Raw genomic sequence first — 20,609 nt, 5'->3', positions numbered from 1 at the left:
GAGAATATTAGAGACATATACCTGCCTGTGACCAGATGTAATGATCGAGCTTTGCCACTAGTACCACAATTCCACAATACCACTGACGTGTTACTGGACACGGGAAACACCAGTTGGCAACCTTGCAGTTAATAGTAGAGCCCTTGTCGGGGCGGGCACACGGTTGGGAGAGAGCAAACTGTGTTCCCACTCATCTTTGACTACGAAGGCCGGTTGGAGATTGACTTTGATACTCTCCTGGCAAAAAGTGGCGCCGCGAGGATTGAGTGAAGACCCGCAGGGCTACGCTGAGTAACAGTTGTCGCTAATACTCCTGGGTGGTGTCCATGTAGAGAGAGAGACACCCCGACGTTGGCGACTGTTGCCAGGATAATGATTGATTGATTGATTGATGAAGATTAAGCCACCCAAGAGATGGCACCGGCATGAATGGCCCGTAAGTGGTACATTTTTTTTTTCTCAGTATTCTGAGGTTGCATTTAACCATCAAGCTGTTATCGCGGGGGAGAATACTGCTTCACAGTCTTTATGAGGGTGTCCAGCTGCTGGACACCTTTGTTGACCAGGAGAGTATATGGCTGTGTTGATGGCTTCAGGGTGGCCACTGCATGATTCAGGAACTCTTAAAGCTCTTCTAAGGTCATTGGTTGCTACACATTCCAGAAGATAGTGAAGTAATGGTTTTCTGTGACAGTTTGGCAGAAGATGCACTCTCTCTGTCGGGGTTCACCAATCTCCCAGTTGCATCTGTAACCTAGACGTAGTCTATATAACCTAACTGCTATTTCCCTGTGGATTCCTTTTGGGATATTTAACCTTTCTAATTTGATTGCCTGAAGATACCATGTTGCAGATGGCGAACCTTCAGCTATTCTCTGGTATAGGTTACCTACCTTACCTTGAGGTTACCTTGAGGTGCTTCAGGGGCTTAGCGTCCCCGCGGCCCGGTCGTCGACCAGTCCTCCTGGTTGCCGGACTGATCAATCAGGCTGTTGGACGCGGCTGCTCACAGCCTGACGTATGAGTCACAGCCTGGTTGATCAGGTATCCTTTGGAGGTGCTTATCCAGTTCTCTCTTGAACACTGTGAGGGGTCGGCCAGTTATGCCCCTTATGTGTAGTGGAAGCGTGTTGAACAGTCTCGGACCTCTGATGTTGATAGAGTTCTCTCTCCGAGTACCTGTTGCACCTCTGTTTTTCAACGGGGGTATTCTGCACATCCTGCCATGTCTTCTGGTCTCATGTGATGTTATTTCTGTGTGCAGGTTTGGGACCAGCCCCTCTAATATTTTCCACGTGTAAATTATTATGTACCTCTCCCGCCTGCGCTCAAGGGAGTACAGTTTTAGGCTCTTTAGTCGGTCCCAATAGTTTAGATGTTTCACTGAGTGGATTCTAGCAGTAAAGGATCTCTGCACGCTCTCCAGGTCAGCAATTTCTCCAGCTTTGAAAGGTGCTGTCATTGTGCAGCAGTACTCCACTCTAGAGAGCACAAGCGTTTTGAAAAGTATCATCATCGGTATAGCATCTCTAGTGTGAAAAGTTCTTGTTATCCAACCTGTCATTTCTCTTGCAGTTGTGACGGCTACTTTATTGTGTTCTTTAAAGGTAAGGTCTTCTGACATGAGTACACCCAGATCCTTTACATTGCCTTTTCGTTCTATGTTATGATTTGCCTGAGTTTTGTACGTGGTTTCCGTTTCTATATTTTCATTTTTTCCATAGCGCATGAGCTGGAACTTATCTTCGTTAAACACCATATTATTTTCTGTAGCCCATAGAAAGACCTGATCTACATCTGACTGGAGGTTCGCCGTGTCCTCTATGTTGCCTACTCTCATGAAGATCCTAGTGTCATCCGCAAAGGATGATACAGTGCTATAGGTTGTATAGGTTGTGTTCTTGTCTATGTCCGATATGAGGATGAGAAAAAGTACTGGAGCAAGCACAGTACCCTGGGGGACTGAGCTCTTCACGGTTGATGGGCTTGATTTTATTTTGTTGACTATTACACATTGGGTTCTGTTGGTCAGGAAATTGTAGATCTATCTGCCTATTTTTCCGGTAATTCCTTTTGAACGCATTTTATGTGCAATAACACCATGGTCACATTTATCAAAAGCTCTTGCGAAAGCTGTATAAATTACATCAGCGTTTTGTTTGTCTTCCATAGCATCTAATGCCATATCATAGTGGTCCAGCAACTGCGACAGGCAAGAGCGCCCTGTTCTGAAACCATGTTGTCCGGGGTTATGGAGATGCTGTGATTCCATGTATTTTGTGATCTTACTTCTTAGCACTCTCTCAAAAAATTTTATGATGTGCGATGTTAGTGCTATCGGCCTGTAATTTTTTGCCTCTGCCTTATTTCCTCCTTTATGAAGTGGTGCTATCTCTGCTGTTTTTAGTATATCAGGAATAACGCCAGTATCTAGGCTTTGTCTCCACAGAATGTGGAGGGCCTGCGATAGTGTTTTTTTACAATTCTTTATGAATATGGAGTTCCAAGAATCCGGGCCTGGTGCAGAGTGCATAGGCATACTGTTTATGGCTTTTTCAAAATCCAGTGGGGATAGGGTGACGTCTGATATATGATTTGATGTTGGTATCATATTCATGAAAAAATTCATTTGGGTAGGTAGGCTTTGTTGAGATGTGAGTTTTTTGGTGATGATGTTTTTTATGTTCTCTAGGCTGGGTTGAATTGTTTTATGTATCATTGGATGACAAGTTGCCAATTTAGCAATTTCACCAGCTTTTTCATTTAATAAGGTTCCAATATGGGATGGGATCCAGTTTAAGGTTATGTTGAGTCCTTTGCCTTTAGCGACTGCTCCAAGATACAAAATGGTGGTAATTATTTCCACATTATCTTTCCACTATTTTTGTCCTAGTATTTGAAGTGCAGCTTTTGAGTCTGTGTGTATGATTGCATTTTGAGTGTTTTGTGCAATCACATATGTGAATGCCTGTTGTATGGCAAACAGCTCAGTTTGGGTTGATGATACTAGTCCTCCCACTCTCCAATATGCCTGTACGCTGGCCGTGCAAAGAGCAGCGCAAGCACTCTCATATTCTGTGTCCACCGATCCATCTGTGAAGATGTGGGTGGCTCCTGCTACTGCTATGCTATACATTTGCTCTTCTATTATGCGCCTTAGGATTGTCGGATCATAGGCAGCCTTTTTCATTGGGAGACTTTCTATTACTATTTTGAAAGTAGGCTCTTCCCACGGTGCGGAAGGAGTGTAATTTGGGTGTGGATGATCACCCTCTCTATCAAGAATCATGCTTTTTAAATGTAGTCTGTTTACGACTTTTCCTGCTCTTGCAACCCAAGAGTTTCCATTGTTTTGGCCTAGTCCAAGCACCAAGGCCTGCCGTACTGGGATTGGATCAGAAGAAATAATTATCTTACTGACAATTGTAGCTGTCCTTTGTGATATTCTTTCTTGTAGAGAGGGCAAACCCGTCTCCAGTCTAAGAGTTTTAAGCCTGGACCTAGATTCAGGAAGCTCTGTGTATTTCTTCGTAAGTGGGTTTGCTACGAAGGTTCCTAAGTGCGCCCTAAGAAGATGCTTAGGTGCGATTCAATAAGGTATACTTAGGAAGAAAATTGTTGGTTCACCTGCGTGCCGATAGAGGTCACTACTGTGTTTCGTATGGCCAATCAGAGAGCAGCAACATTCTTCATATTGAAGATTTAGCGCTGGCTTATCGGAGCTCTACTGCCTCCTATTTACGTCGAATTTTCTTATAAAATTAGTATATTTCGAAGTAAAACAATGTTTTTTCAACTCCTACAGCCAGCACCGTAGTAAACAAATATGTTACATTTGTTGTTTACCTACGTAATTCTAAGAGATACTGTGTAGCTGTCCTTGTTGCTCGGAAGATGCGCTGACAATTATTGCATATATTTACTGAATTTACCCAAGGGCCACTAACTATCTAGTGACCTCGAAGAGGACAGAAAGCCGGCGGCTTGTTAAAGGGCCCGCCAATTGTCTTAATTATATTTTTTAGCTGGAATTTGGTATTTACGGCTTCAGCGGGTAGGCGGTTCCATGGGTTTATAGCCCTCTTGGTGGAAAAAAACATCTGTTTTCAGTCCTACTTGAGAGAACATACTCTCCAACACTATATCTGTGATTGCCCTGTTATCAGTGACTTCATACCAAATGGTATGAGGTATTTTGAGCTCTGTAATTACTTCATACACTCAGGAATATTGGAAGATATTCTTGTGCTGCACCTAGATTTTGCCAGTGGAGGCTAATAGATCAGCATTAAGTATTTTGTTCTCTCCTAATTCCATGTTTGACTGGCCATCCTGTGAGGTGAGGATGTTGGATGAGCTTGTAGCTGGTTTTTTATCTACACTGTGTGGTCCTTTATACAGAATAGGGAAGCAGCACATTGCTGTGTATACCTAAACATGTTTAAAAATACATTGTTTGAGAGGAGTTTTGTAGAAACTGGTAAGAGTAATTATATCTTATTGGTAATTATATCAATCAGCTGCTAAGCAAAAAACCAACCTCTATATAAATGAGTGTCTTACAAAGCAGCGTGGATCCCTCCTCTTTAGGCTGCGTCAAATTCGCAAACAAAACCCTGGTCTTATCAAGCAGTGCTACACTAGGAATGGTACGATTTTTGCGAAGAAGGAAAGTACAGGAAAAAGATATGAAATAAAATGTGACCAACAATTCCTGGACCTTCTTAAGTGATTGTGGTATATCTGAAAACCTGAACCCGACCAATGCCAGTACTTAAAATAACTCTTTCAGTGCCTGAGCCTAACCTAACTTAATCTAACTTTGTCTAAGGTGCTGTCTCTGCCTTACCATTTACCTAATGTTCTCTCATTCATATAATTTCCTAAATAATCCACCAAGTCTCCATGCACTTATGCAAGCATCTACCTCAGTTTCATTGTAAAATTTTACTCTTAAATCTAATCTTACCCTATTCCATTTATATTTTAAATTTATTTGTATTGATCTATGTCATTTATTGAAATCAATTATTGATCTCATTTTTGTTCTTTTAATTAAGTTCATACTAATTATAGGTTAAAACTAAGCTAAATAAAATTCATTATCTTTAAGATTATTTTACTTTACAATTATCATTTGTCAAATTTTTTTATATATTCATCTTGACAGTCTCTACTGATTTTTTGTTCTCTCCACCAAACTTGTGTATCCTCCATGGCTATCTAGTGACCTTAATTCTACCTCTAATTGTTTCAATTCTTTTGTTTACTTGCATTTATTGTTGTGTCTTGCCACAATTATTCTCTAATTTAGCTGACTCAATACTTTGTAAGCTCTTATTGTATTGTTATATTATTATATTGTTGTGTTTTGCTATAATTACTTTCTATTTTACAGCAGATTTAGTTTTCATCTGTTCCTGTAATTGCTTATCTTATTGTATCGTGACATTCTTATCTATATGCTTACTGATATTGATCCTGATCGAAATCTTCTGTCCCATATCCACACTCATCAGCACATTGATCATCATTATTGCAGGTATTACACAGCAAATCTTGCAAAAAACAAACTCCTAAATAGCACCTGCTTATCAGTTTACAATCAAAATGTTAGGTCACTTGGCAAACATTTTGATGATATAAATGCACTACTTACAGCACTAGGTACTAAATTATCTTTCATCATTTTAACAGAAACTTGGCTAAGTAATGACTATACCCAACTCTACAATTTAGCTGGTTATAAAGCCATTCATAACTGCAGGCCTAACAAAAAAAGGTGGCGGTACAGCAATATATTACAAAGATTCCTTCATTTGCAATAGTGTCATTAGTGATAGAGACGACTATTGTGAATATACCTTTGCCAAGTTCTCCAGTAAATCCCTTAAATCCTCCCTGATAATCGGTGCCATCTATAGATTTCCTAATACCAACATAGCTTTATTCTCTGACAATGTAAGGAATCTTATCATAAATAACAATCTCAACAAAAATCACATTATTCTGGGAGGTGATTTCAATATTGACCTGGGTCTTTAAAACAACCCTCAAGTTGACTATTTCCGTAACAGCATGCACTCCTGTATGCTAATCCCCACAATCACCAAGCCCACCCGAGTCACTCAAGCATCTGCCACTACCCTGGATCACCTATGGACTAATATAACAGCTCCCCTTACATCTGGGGTAATTTATGACAGAACAACTGACCACTATCCTACTTTCCTCATAGCAAACATTGACACATCACCACCAGAAACCAAAAAACTTTCATTCAGGCTACATAGTGAATCAGCTTTAGGCAATCTCTCTAATGCACTCCACAATATTAACTGGGAATCTGAATTTAATAATTCACAGGATATAAACTCATAAACTAACCTCTTTCTCTCCAAAACTCTAAGCCTCTACAACACTCACTGTCCCCTCTTTACCAAACAAGTAACTGATAAAAGAAAAAATAACCCGTGGCTCACAAGTGGCATAATTAAATTAATCAACAAAAAACATGAATACGAAAAGAAATTTAGGAGTGGCCTAGTTTCAATGGAAGTAGTTAAAAGGTACTCGTCAGTGCTTACCAGTATCATAAGAAAAGCAAAACTTTCATATTATGAGACTAGATTCAAAGAAGCAAAAGGCAGCATGAAAAGCACATGGCATACCTTCTCTAACATCCTGGGAACTAAACAACACTCCCACAACCAGATAACACTCTCTAAGGATGGCCTTACACTGTCATCTGACTTAGAAATGGCGAATGAATTTAATAGCTTCTTTTCATCGATTGGTGCTAACCTTGCAAGTAAAATCCCACAGACTCAGACACATATCAACACATATCTCTCAGGCAGCTATCCAAACTCTCTTCTCCTCTCACCAGTCAGCCCGTCAGATGTTGCGTCCATCATACACTCACTAAAAACCAAAGCTGGGAACATCAGTGAAATCCCATCCATTGTATACAAGAGCGCCTCCCATGACATTGCGCCACCTGTAGCTCTGCTGTTCAACAAATCCCTTGAGTGTCATACCTTCCCTGATATCCTTAAAAAAGCAAGAGTAACGCCAGTTCATAAAGGAGGTAATCCGTCAGACATAAACAACTATAGACCAATATCGAACCTACCCATACTATCAAAAATATTTGAAAAAATTATCTACAAACAGCTCTACTCCTATCTCGTAAAATTCGACATTCTTAGCCCCTGTCAGTTTGGCTTCCGCTCTCAAAAGAGTACCAACGATGCAATTATTAGTCTCCTTGATATAATTTACTTAGCTCTTGACAAAAATGAGTTTCCAATTGGACTCTTCATTGACCTGAGAAAGGCCTTTGATACTGTTAATCACGATTACCTCTTAAGTAAACTCCATCATTATGGAATCCGAGGCCATTCACTGGACTATATCCAATCCTATCTTAGTGATAGACACCAATGTGTAGCCATCAATAATATAATCTCTCCCATTCTACCAATAACTGTTGGAGTGCCACAGGGCAGCATCTTGGGACCTCTTCTTTTTCTTATATACATTAATGATCTGCCTAATGTCTCTAACATTCTGAAACCTATTTTGTTTGCTGATGATACTACCCTCATCTACTCCAACCCCAACCCACATACACTATATGGTGTTGTTAATAATGAACTAAAAAAAGTCCACTTATGGATGTCAACCAACAAACTAACACTTAACATAGAAAAGACCTACTACATCCTATTCGGAAGCAAATCTACAAATGCAATGCAACTTCAGATTGACAATGTAAACATTAGCAATAAAAATGATGGAAAGTTTCTTGGCATATTCCTAGACAAGAGACTCAACTTCAGTACTCACATACAACACATAACTAAGAAAGTCTCTAAAACAGTTGGTATACTCTCCAAAATCAGATATTATGTTCCTAACTCTGCTCTCATCTCTCTATATTATGCACTAATCTATCCCTATCTCAACTATGGTATCTGTGCATGGGGTTCAACCACTGCAAACCACCTCAAGTCCATCATCACCCAGCAAAAATCTGCTATCAGAATAATATCAAATTCTGCTTTCAGACAACACACAGCCCCCTTGTTTAACTCCCTAAACATGCTAAACATAATCTCACTCCGCAAGTTCTCTTGTGTCAACTACATTTACAAAACCCTGTTCTTAAATGCAAATCCTTGTCTGAAACTCTTCTTGGACAGATGTAATAGGACCCATTATCACCACACCAGAAATAAATATCTCTTTGATATCCCCAGAGTTAAACTTAATCTGTGTAAACACTCTATGCAAATAAAGGGACCCAGTTTATGGAACTCACTCCCTACTGAATTGAAAAGCTGTCCAACTTTTACATCATTCAAAATCAATACTAAAAAGTACCTAATTTCATCTTCATAGTTTTTCACTTTTTGCCTTAAAATTGCACTGTATCAATTGCTACCCAATCTCCCAACCTTTATGTTCCCAATTTGAACATCTTTACCATTGTGATCATTGCTGTTTTCTTATATGTGCTGCCAATCTGTTGTATGGTGTTTATAAATCTTGTTTATCTGTATCTTTTGCTACCCAGTCTCCCAATCTTTATGTACCCAATCTGAACATCTTTACCATTGTGATCATTGCTGTCTTATATGTGCTGTCAATCTGCTGTATGGTGTCTATTAACCTTGTTTAAATTACAAATCAAGCTGTCAATGTAATCAATCAGAGCTTTAATATAACAATATGCTTTAATATACCTACTTATCTCTCTCATCTCATTTTTCTCTTGTAATGTATCTTTATCATTTATCAATTCTGATTGAAATTACCTACTTAAAATTATCTGCTAGATTAAGGACCTGCCCGAAACGCTGCACGTACTAGTGGCTTTACAAGAATGTAAATACTGTACTATCCAATGTATTCTCACAAACCCAATGTACCTTCTTGTATATATATAAATATATAAATAAATAAATAAATATATATATATATATATATATATATATATATATATATATATATATATATATATATATATATATATATATATGTATATTATATATATATATATATATATATATATATATATGTATATATATGTATATTATATATATATATATATGTATATTATATATATATATATATATATATACAGTGGTACCTCGGAATGCGATTGTCCCTGTATGCGAGGTTTTCGGAAGGCGAGGTGTATTTACTCCAAAAATTTGTCTCAGAAGGCGAGGGTTACTTCGGGAGGCGAGTTTGGACGCGAGTTTGTTGATACGCGTACAGCCGACCTAGCGCGTTCGTCGCCCCTCCGCCCCTCAGTTTATTATTGTCTCGCGCTCAGTGACTACCCCCACATCAATTCTTCTCGCGGATTTTCAGTGTTTTGTTGGATTTTTGGTGATTTGTCTATACAATTTGTTATTATATATCTCACCATGGGTCCCAAGAAAGCCAGTGGTAAGGATAAAGGCCAGAAAGCTCATGTGAGGATGACAATAGAGGAAAAACAAGAGATCATTCGGAAGCATGAGAACGGTACACGTGTTGTTGAACTTTGTAGGCAGTACAACAAAGCCACATCAACAATATGCACTATACTTAAGAAGAAAAATAAGATTATGGGTGCTAAAGTGGCAAAAGGAGTAAGAACATTAATGGCACAAAGACCACAAATACTTGAAGAAGTGGAAAAGTTGTTATTAATTTGGATACACGACAAGGAGTTGAGGGGTGATAGTGTTTCGGAGGCCATTATTTGTGAGAAAGCCAGGGTGTTGCACGAAGACCTTCTAAAGAATACCCCTGCAACGAGTGATGCAGATAAGAAAGAGTTTAAGGCAAGCAGGGGCTGGTTTGAAAAATTTAGAAAGAGAAGTGGTATCCATAGTGTTACAAGGCATGGGGTTATGTGATGTGATTATGGAAGGGGACTCCCCTTCCAAACAGTAACTCCTCTCCTCCTCCCCCCTCCTCACCATCTTCCATACGCCTACAGCACTCGACAGCAAGGTAAGTAATAACTGGAACACAGTTTTGTAGGTTTATTTAGATGAATTAGGTATAAAAATTTAGTTTGATGTGGGGTTTTTGGGGTAGTCAGGAACGGATTAATTCAATTCCCTTTATTTCTTATGGGGAAATTAACTTCGGAATGCGAGTTTTCGGAAGGCGAGGCGTCTCCAGGAACGGATTAAACTCTTATTCTGAGGTATGCCTGTATATATATATATATATATATATATATATATATATATATATATATATATATATATATATATATATATATATATATATATATATATATATATTTGTCAACACCAGACTGGCCGCTTCTGTAACGTCACTGTTAACGGTGACGTCATGACGGCTCGTGTAACGTCACTGTTAACGGTGACGTCATGACGGCTCGTGTAAAGTCACTGTTAACGGTGACGTCATGACGGCTCGTGTAACGTCACTGTTAATGGTGACGCCATGACGGCTCGTGTAACGTCACTGTTAACGGTGACGTCATGACGGCTTGTGTAACATCACTGTTAACAGTGACGTCATGGCCGCTTGTGTAACGTCACTGTTAACGGTGACGGCTTGTACTCACCTAGTTGTGCTTGCGGGGGTTGAGCTCTGGCTCTTTGGTCCCGCCTCTCAACCGTCAATCAACAGGTGTACAGGTTCCCATAGCCATAGGTCCTCCATATTATATGGAGGTTATATATAAGTCCTCCATATTATATGGAGGACCTATGGCAATTCCACGACCAAGAGATGGCTTCCTGAACCTTGCAGGAATTAACCTCACTGAGGACCAAGTCACTCTCCTAAATCTGGGCATAAACTGTCACGTTATGTCCAGACCGAGTGAGATGGCCCGGAAAGTAGAGTTGGAAATTCTGTTGGACGACATATTCGACCTCGAGACACAAAAGAAGGTCACTACCAAAGATACCTTACAAGCAGAACTTATTGCAGAAGGAGGAAAGAATCGAGGCAATTACAGAAGCACCATACTGTCCCCCGAGCTCAAAGCGGCAGCTAAAAGCCTTCGTGAGAACAAGGAGATAGTTGTCAGGAGAGGTGACAAGTCGCCAATATATGTCATTCTTAAAAAAGACGAATATCTGGCGAAAATGAACCTCATACTCTCTGACCAAACTAAGTTCCAAAGGGTAACGAAGGACACTACAGCCGAGTTGAAAGCAAAGGTCAACAAACTGATCGAAACTGTGAACGCCAAGAAATCCGGACTCCACCTGCCAAAGATCATTGGGGAATATAAACCTGGATATGCGTATGGAAATGTCAAGACACACAAGCCTGGAAACCCACTTCGGCCAATCATTAACCCACACCCACGTACAGACTGGCGAAGCGACTCAACGGCCTGTTGACTCCTTATGTTCCTTATTTACAAGAATGTAATTACTATGCTATGTATCCTCTCTATCCCAATGTACCTGTGAGCCTCTTGTTGATCACTTGTGACACAAAGATTATTGATGTGTGTATTTGTGTGGGTGATTAGATATGTATGTGTTTCTATATATATATACGTGTATATATATATATATATATATATATATATATATATATATATATATATATATATATATATATATATATATATATATATATATATATATGTACATGTATGTATGAGAGTGTATACATGTATATAACATTAATAATTTTGTAACTAGCGTAAAAAAATGTTATTTGCTTAGCTAAACGAAGTAGAAGGTTCAGTTCTTGAACCGATTATGTGCCTCTGTAATCCTTTGGGGTGCATAATAAAGAAATTGAATTGACCTTATATATATATTGTGACGGTAACGCGTTGGTGTTCGGCTGTTCAAAGCTAGGGGTATGGCCTCGTCACATAGTATTAAAAAAAAATAGAAAATCTGGAACTTCGTCTGTGGTAAGGTAAGGAGAAGACACACAAAACACAAGTAAATTTTAACAATGGAATTTTAATTACGTTAAAGAAATAAAACATGAATAAAATGGACAAACAAATTCGTATAATAAAATCAATCAATCAAAATAATAAGAATAATTAAATGACACAATGAAAAGTTACGTTAAGACAAAATAACAAGAAGTGCAATATTCAAGTATATGAAAGGTGCTGGAATATTGGCTTTAAGCTATCACCTCTCTCAGTATACATACGCTAAAGCTTACGTCTAGCAGGGAGAAGTGTTAACTGTGAAAGCACGGAATATTCTGAGGACTGAGGTCGTGGCGGCCCCAGACATCAAGTAGTATGGGGAGGTGGAGTGCAGTTGCAAACCCGACCGGCGACCAATCAGAGGAGCCGGCAGCAAGACGGGTAGTTTGGCGGTTTGAGTCTGAGCAGGTGTTCCTGGCTGCATACGTTTTGCGCTCTGGCAAACCTTGGAGATGTTGTTGTCGTTGTTGGACATTTCTTCCATAGTAGTTTTATATATTTGTTGCGACGTATTTGTGGAGGGAAGAGCAGGCTCAATCTCTTGAAGGAGATTATCGTCACAACTCTCCCCCGAAGCCTACGGTTCTGGAAGAAGTACGTCGTTATGTGGTGGAGTAATGGATGGAGTTGCTTCTATTTCATACACTCTGGAGAGATCATGGGCTAAGATGTTGTCAGACTCTTGGTATAGCGTGTCTCCAGGTTGAATTTCTGCAGTTAGCAAGCCCATAGTAGAAGACGTTGAGATGAGAAGTGGGCGTGCTGCAGGAGGTGTAGGGTGGTGTGGTCCGTGTTGATGGTGGACCGAGCACTTTTCAGGTGTGGAGGGAAGTGCTGAAGCTTCAGGATGAGGAAGAGTAGCTCCTTGCCAATTGTTCCGTAGTTCCTTGTAGCAGTAGTTGCCGACAGGTGTATTCTCCTCACCTCGTTGTTGCATCGCGACACCACCAATGTCGGTACCACTGGCGTCGACATGGAGGATGAAGGGCTTATCTGACGAGGTGAGAGTGGAATTAGAATAGGGCAAAGGAGCACGATTATTATCCTGAAAGCATTTGGGAAGATTATTAAGGATTTCGGAATTAGAAAGCGCTGACTCCTTGTCAGTGCTTTCGGGAGGAGAAGCTGGGAAGGTCTCACTGTGGATGTAGGGTTCTGTGAAGGTGGAATAGTTAATTAGGACAGTGGGAGGAGTACCATTATATTGCTTCAGGAGGTTGACGTGGCACAGCTGGGTCTTCCGCCGCCTATCTGGAGTCTCTATTACGTAGTTGTTATTATTCCTGCACTCTTTGACGCAGTAGGGTCCTGAAAATCTGTTTTGTAAAGGTGAACCTGGAATAGGGAAATAGGCAAGGACGAAGTCTCCCGGCTTGAATTTTCTTACTTTGCTGGTCTGGTCGTAATGAGTCTTCATTCTCACCTGGGCTTTCAATAGATTATTATGGGCAAAACGGTGGACTCTCTCTAGAATGTGTTGAAGGTTTTGAAGAAACTGGGGCACATTCTGATGCTCACTGAAGGTGGCATCTCTGAGAGAGTCTTTGAAAGCCTTAAGGGGAGTACGGCACTTACGGCCGTAGAGCATCTCATAAGGAAATACTCCTAGGGACTCATTGGGGAGACTTCTGAAAATACACATTATAAGGTCAATCTGCTTATCCCAATCCTTCGAGGTTTCACTACAAAACTTTTTCAAGAGTGCTTTGATAGTCTGATGACTACGTTCAAGAGAACCCTGTGAAGCAGGATGATAGGGGCTGGACAATACCTGTTTGATGTTGAATTCCTCCAGTGTCCTTTTGAAGAGATCACTGGTGAAGTTGGTACCACAGTCACTTTGAATCTCCCTGGGAAATCCGTATTGAGTGAAGATCTTCAATAGATGTTTTATAACCGTAGCAGCCGTGATGTTCTTCACTGGAACTGCTATGGGAAATCTGGTGGTAGGACACAGGATGGTTAGGATGTAGGCGTTACCTGAACTGGTCCGAGGTAAAGGACCAACACAGTCTATTATGAGTCTGTGGAAAGGTTCCGCAGGCACCTGTATGGGAATCAGTTGCGCTCTGGGAATGGAGATGTTCGGTTTGCCTGCCATCTGACATGTATGACACTGTTTTACGTACTGTTTGACGTTATTTACCATACCTGGCCAGTAGTAGTCTTGACGAATCCCATGGTAAGTCTTGTTGAAGCCGTAGTGGGAGAATGCTCCGTGGGCCAGGTGTAGAATAGTGGGCCGCAGGCTGGTAGGAATCACAAGTTGTTCGATGTTGGCCCAATCGTCCTCCTCCTTCAGTTTACTGGGTCTATATCTGCGGTAGAGCAAGTCGTTCTCTAGGAAGAACCCAGGAATACTGTCGGGTTGAGTCTCAGCCTGGAAAAACAATGGTGTTAAAGTAAGATCTTCCCTCTGCAACTTACGGAACTCCAACTTGGTCAGATTCGGGGGTAGTTTCTGAGGGTCTTGAGGGACAGCGGTAGCAGTAGAGTCAGCTGGCTGTGGACGTGCGGCTTGTGCACGGGTGGTCACGAGAACAGGAGGAGAAACTTCATCACTCTCTTGAACCTCTGCTGGAACATACGCTAGAATAGGATTAATTGGCACAGAGGTACACACCTGGGGTTTGTCCATGACGATCAGGTTGGTCGGTTGCAGGTCTTCTGCCAAGTCGTTGCCTAGGAGAAGTTGCACTCCAGGCATGGGAAAAGGCTTTTCCCTGACGGCGACTTGAACTTCTCCGTTCACGTAGGGACAATCCAGGTGGACTCTGGCGAGAGGGTATGGAGTGGTAGCAGTGAGGTCAGTGATGAAGACAGTTTCTCCGGTGTAAACGATGTTGGGCACAGCCGACTTCAAGATGATCGATTGAAGAGCCGCTGTGTCCCTCAAGATCTTCAATTTGAAACGTCCCTCCGGATTTGAACCGTTGGCAGAGACAGTTCCAGTATACAGGTGGTTACTGAAAAGAGAAAGATCATTAACATTAACACCAACATTCATCACAGGCTTACCGGACTTAGGAGGAGTTGGTTTGGGTTTCTGTGGGTCAGTGGTTCCCTTGTATTGAGACTTACCACACTTGTCTATGGTATGTCCATAGAGTCTACAATACTTGCAGTACAATTGCGAGCCAGCTTGATCGGTGCTCACTTTTTCGTAACTGTACCACGACTTCTTACTGGAGGATGGTTCGGGTGTCAGCCGGTGGATGAGGCTGTAAGTGTCAGCCGACTTAGCACACTTCAGGTAGTCGGTTTCTTCTTTATTTGCTAAGTAGAGACGGACAGGAGGCGGTACACGCCTCAAGAATTCTTCAACTAGCAACAGGTTGACGAGTTCTGTAAAAGTAGAGACATGTGCTGCTTCCAGCCATTTCATGAAATACCTCCGTTTTGTGTTAGCAAACTCGAGGAAGGTAGTGGTACTTGCCTTCAGGTGGTCACGGAATTTCCTTCTATAACTTTCTGTGGAGAGGAGGTAGGCGTCCAACACTGCTTGTTTCAGAGTCTGGTAGTCATTCTCAGACGCCAGAGTACTGAGTGTGACTGCAGCTCTACCTGTAAGATGGACTCTGAGAAGTGTGGCCCATTGGTCGACAGGCCAACTGAGTTGATTAGCAAGGGTTTCGAAGGTGGTGAAAAACACATCAACTTCTGCTTCTACAAAGGATGGTATTAACTTACTTGCATGTGATATATTAAAACTGACGGGAAGATTGGCAGTAGCTTGCTGGCGTTGAGTGAAGTGTGAAGTTTCCAACGCGAATTCTCGTTGACGACACTCTAGAGCCAGAGTCGCTTGTTGCTTGTCATGTTCGCGTTGCATCTCCAACTCGCGTTGTTTGGTTTCAAGCTGTACTCGTTCCCGCTCACGGAGCATTGCAAACTCACGTTCCTTGAGGGCGATTTCACGTTCTTGTTCTTCCCTTCGTATGGCAGCTGCTTCCCTTTGCTGTTCGCGGGCTTCCCTTTGCTGCTCACGTTCAATCTTGGCCAGCTTCAATTTGAGTTTCATCGTTGCCAAATCAGTTTTATCTGCAATATAGTAAGTTTCATGAGTTTCAGAGTCTATCGTACCTTGCTCTAAATAGTGATCCAGCAACAGGTTGTATATGTCATTTTTGTTGGCTTGGTAGGGAACTTCTAGTTGATACTCATGTGCAAGAGTTTGTAATTCAGTCCTCTTGGCACGACTTAAAGTCCCTATTTCACCTGCTGGATTTGCACGGAAAGCTTGGAGACGAAACATGGTGAAGTTAGCAAAATAAATGTACAACGAATATACCGTTATAGTGAATGTCAGAAACAGGACAACGTGGCAACTGGTACCTATCCTGTGGTATCTTTAACAATTAAAGTTAAGTACTAGATGTTAAATGATTAATGTAAATCAAGGGCGCAGGAAATCTTGTACCCGGTACTCATGTAAGAGGATAAGGGCAAGAAAGTCCTACTAACAAATGAAACAGAGTTTCGAAAACAAATGAAACAGTTAATTGCCTCAAAAGTAAAATTGGTAGTCCAAGGATGTAGGCATACCTTGCCGAGTCTCTATAGGACATAAAGCAAGTTTTTCCTACTGTAATTTAATATGATACTTACAGAATTAGCGAACTTTTGTGCTCTGAAAAAGTAAGCTAATTCCCTACCGTTGTATGTATCATCATCTCTGATTGACGTGTAGGGGTGCGAGGTGTCAACTGGTGACGAGAACTGCTGCTGAGGTCCCAATTCAGCAACTAAAGTTCGAGCTAGAGGAACTATGGCCCTCTTTGTCCTCCTACAGTCAGACTGCAGAAGATTGGGTGCACTTGACCCGGGGCAGACCACAGTACCAGGGTACCAATATGATGATCTGTCAAAAATGAGAAATATCCAAGGGACAAAGATGGTAAACACGAGTAATAACACGGAGGGAGAGATGACCAATTAAGAGTATGACTGAGGCCTACAGTCACCACGTAATCCAAAGTTGTCTCACCTTCACCATATGCTACTCTCGTAATGCACAATACACCGCACCATATAAAAAATGAAATTGAATATGAAAAATAGTAAAAGCTACGTTAACAAAGTTAAATACGCTTACCATAAATTACCACTTGGCACCAGTACCTGAGTGAAGCTCCCGGACAGGCCCCCATATAATATGTGACGGTAACGCTTTGGTGTTCGGCTGTTCAAAAGCTAGGGGTATGGCCTCGTCACATATAGAAAAAAAAAATAGAAAATCTGGAACTTTGTCTGTGGTAAGGTAAGGAGAAGACACACAAAACACAAGTAAATTTTAACAATGAAATTTTAATTACGTTAAAGAAAGCAAAACATGAATAAAATGGACATACAAATTCGTATAATAAAATCAATCAAAATAATAAGAATAATCAAATGGCAAAATGAAAAGTTACGTTAAGACAAGTGAGCAAATAACAAGAGTATGGTAAACAAAGTAAATAGGTGCCGGAATATTGGCTTCAAGCTATCACTTCTCTTAGTACACGTAAGCCTGGGGCTTAGTCTACCAACGAGACGTGTTAACTTGTCGAAAGCACGGGATATTCTGAAGACTGAGGTCGTGGCGGCCCCAGACATCAAGTAGTATGGTGGGTAGAGTGCAGTTGCAGCTGGACCCGCAGCCAATCAGCGACGAGCAGGCGACAAGACAGGTAGTTTGGCGGTTTGAGGTGGAACAGGTGTTCCTGGCTGCATACGTTTTGCGCTCTGGCAAACCTTGCTGGTGTTGTCGTTGTTGGATTTTTCTTCCATAGTAGTTTTATATAGATGTATGTATCGACGAACTTTGGAGGGAAGAGCAGGCTCAATCTCTTGAAGGAGATTATCGTCACAATATATATATATATATATATATATATATATATATATATATATATATATATATATATAAATAAATAAATAAATGTTTATTTAGGTAAGGTACATACATTCAAGAAACTTTTACAAAGATTGGTTGACTTATAGGTAGAGCTAGTACATACAATGCCTAAAGCCACTATTACGCAAAGCATTTCGGGCATGAAAAACTTAAATGACAAGCTTAATACTAATTGAGCATAAAGAGTAGAATGAAAACAAGAAATGAAAACATAGCTGAAAAAGCAGCACAAATACAATTATGTCGACAAACAGCGCTCTTTAAAAAAAAACAGACATTGGTTGACAATAGAAGGGTAAGGTAGGTTACAGTGAATTTATTAGGTATAGCTTCGTTTTTATCTTAAACTGGTTGAGAGAGGTACAGTCTTTAACATGGTTGGGAAGGTCATTCCACATTCTGGGCCCCTTGATTTGTAGAGCATTTCTAGTTTGATTAAGTCGTATTCTAGGAATATCAAAACTGTATTTATTTCTGGTGTAGTGCTCATGGGTTCTGTTACAACCTTCTATGAAGCTTTTGAGATCAGGATTGGCATTATAGTTTAGCGTTTTATATATGTATAATACACATGAGAGAATGTGCAGTGACTTAATGTCTAACATATTCAGAGATTTGAGTAGGGGTACCGAGTGATGTCTGGGGCCAGAATTGGATATTGTCCTAATAGCAGCTTTGTGTTGAGTAATTAGAGGACGTAAGTGATTTTGGGTAGTAGAGCCCCAAGCACAAATACCATAGTTGAGATATGGATAGATAAGGGAGTAATATAAGGAAGAGCCAATGATCTTTGCTAGCTTTGCTGAAGGATTAAGGATATTGTATTTAGTTATATCAGTTCAGGGATAGGATGTTTTTTTCTCAGATGTATTGGGTTATAGTCGGGATTCATATCCCTGGATTTTTCAATTTTGTATTTATGATTATTACTAGACAACCTGCTGGTCGTCACTGATGATTAGATAGAATAGTTTTTGTTATTTTTGGAGGCTCTGGTTCAGATTGTTGATTATAGAGTAAGGAATTGGGATTAGAAACTGCGTGCTAAATATTTTAACACAAAGTTTCTTAAATACTTGAGCGAGGGGGTTGTAACAGTAATACAAGAAAGTATCTTACTGAAGTCAAATGCTTCTTTAGTAACATACAAGACTTATTCTCTGTTCTCAATATGTAACATTAAAAGTTGGTAGTGACCCGACTTGCTAGGGAAGGCCCCCCCCCCAAAGGGATGTGAGCCCATAGTGTTAGAAACGGGGACGCCACACCCCCCCCCCCCCCCCCCCCGGTGTCGAGTCGTCAAACTAGGAGAATTATGAAAGATATTACAGAATTAGGAGGAATTATCAATCATGGTTAAGCACTTATGTTAAAATTAACGTCAATTGAGAACAGAGAATAAGTCTTGTATGTTACCTAAGAAGTGAAAAAATCATCCCATTTTGTTGCAACTGTCGAGGCAGCCACAATGCTGGTTCCTCTCTATGCCCCATGAAGCCTCATCTGAAAGAGACTAGGACGGGTCCTACAAGCAGGATAGATGTATCCTCGCAGCAAGGAAAGATTGTGCAAGAGGAACATGGAGGAAACAGCTGGAAGCCAACGACAGCCCCTATGATCAATGTGTGGGAGAAAGGATAGGAGAAAGTAAAGGCGAGCTTAGGGAAAGTACATCATGCAGTGGGAAAACTGAAACCTTGTGACGACAAGGTTCAGGACAATATGGTCACCTCTGAGGTTGGTAATCAAATTTTAGAGTATCTAAAAAAACTAGATAAGAGGATTGAGGCATTGGAAAAATTGGCTATGGAAGGTGGACGGGGTGCAGATGGTGGTGAAATAGGACGTGTAATTGAAAGTAAAACGAGACGTGAAATGGAAAGTGAAACGTGCGTAGAAGAAAGTAATGATGTGCATGAGGTAACGATGATAGAGGATAGTCAGGAGAATACACTTTCTAGTAGTGTTAGCGGTGTTCAACCTCCTGTTGTGACAAATGGTGAAAGAACGGTTAAAGTAAAACGGGTTACAGAAATAACAAAGAAAATAGATATGAAAAATATTACCTTCGATGTTAGTAGTAGTTGTGAAGGTGAGGAGAAAGAAAAAATGTTACGGTGTTGGAAGGAAGTTTCTAAGGTACTCTTGTATCTCATGGAATGTGACGGACAGGGCAAAGGTAGTTTTATTATTAATCATGGATGAAAGTAAATTGAGAATATTATCTTGGAACATTAATGGATTAAAAACTAGAGCGGTGGATGTACACTATTATACTCTTAGGATATTGACATAGTAGCACTCCAAGAAACTGGGGATAGGGATGGTAGCATACTGAGGCTAAATGCATACTGCAAACCACCTTAAGCCCATCATCACACAGCAAAAATCTGCTATCAGAATAATAACTAACTCAGCTTTCAGACAACACTCAGCTCCCTTGTTTAAATCCCTAAACTTGCTAAATATTAACTCCCTCCACACATTCTCTTGTGTCAACTACATTTACAAAACCCTGTTCTTAAATGCAAACCATGCTCTGAAACTCTCCCTGGACAGATGTAATAGGACCCATTATCACCACACCAGAAATAAATATCTCTTTGATATCCCCAGGGTCAAACTTAATCTGTGTAAACACTCTATGCAAATTAAGGGACCTAGTCTATGGAACTCACTCCCTAGTGAATTGAAAAACTGTAAAACTTTTGCCTTATTTAAAAGCAAAACCAAAAAGTACCTAACTTCATCTTC

This window comes from Procambarus clarkii, chromosome 35 (genome assembly GCF_040958095.1).
Source record: "Procambarus clarkii isolate CNS0578487 chromosome 35, FALCON_Pclarkii_2.0, whole genome shotgun sequence".
In the NCBI taxonomy this organism is placed as follows: Eukaryota; Metazoa; Arthropoda; class Malacostraca; order Decapoda; family Cambaridae; genus Procambarus; species Procambarus clarkii.
This window is presented reverse-complemented; position numbering follows the sequence as displayed.